The sequence below is a fragment of the Gavialis gangeticus genome, unplaced genomic scaffold, assembly GCF_001723915.1.
Source record: "Gavialis gangeticus isolate Ggan-Ray unplaced genomic scaffold, GavGan_comp1, whole genome shotgun sequence".
Classification (NCBI taxonomy): domain Eukaryota; kingdom Metazoa; phylum Chordata; order Crocodylia; family Gavialidae; genus Gavialis; species Gavialis gangeticus.
Window position 1 is genome coordinate 481,543 of NW_017729000.1, and position 249 is coordinate 481,791.

The window sequence follows — 249 nt, forward strand, 5'->3', positions numbered from 1 at the left end:
CGCGGTCGCGGTCACGGTCCCGGTCCCTCCCCCCAGGACGGGACCCGCGCGCGGAGCAGGCCCCGGTGAAGGTGGGACGGGACCGCGGCGCGTACCTTCCTCTCGCTTCCGGCCTCCATAGCGGTCTCGGCGGAAGGCGGAAGAGGCGCAGCGAATGAGCGCGCGCAGCGGGCGGGCCCCGTGTCCTAGCGACCCCGGGCGGCGCGGACGGGATGCGCCGAGGGACAAACGCCGCGGAAGCCGCGGCGC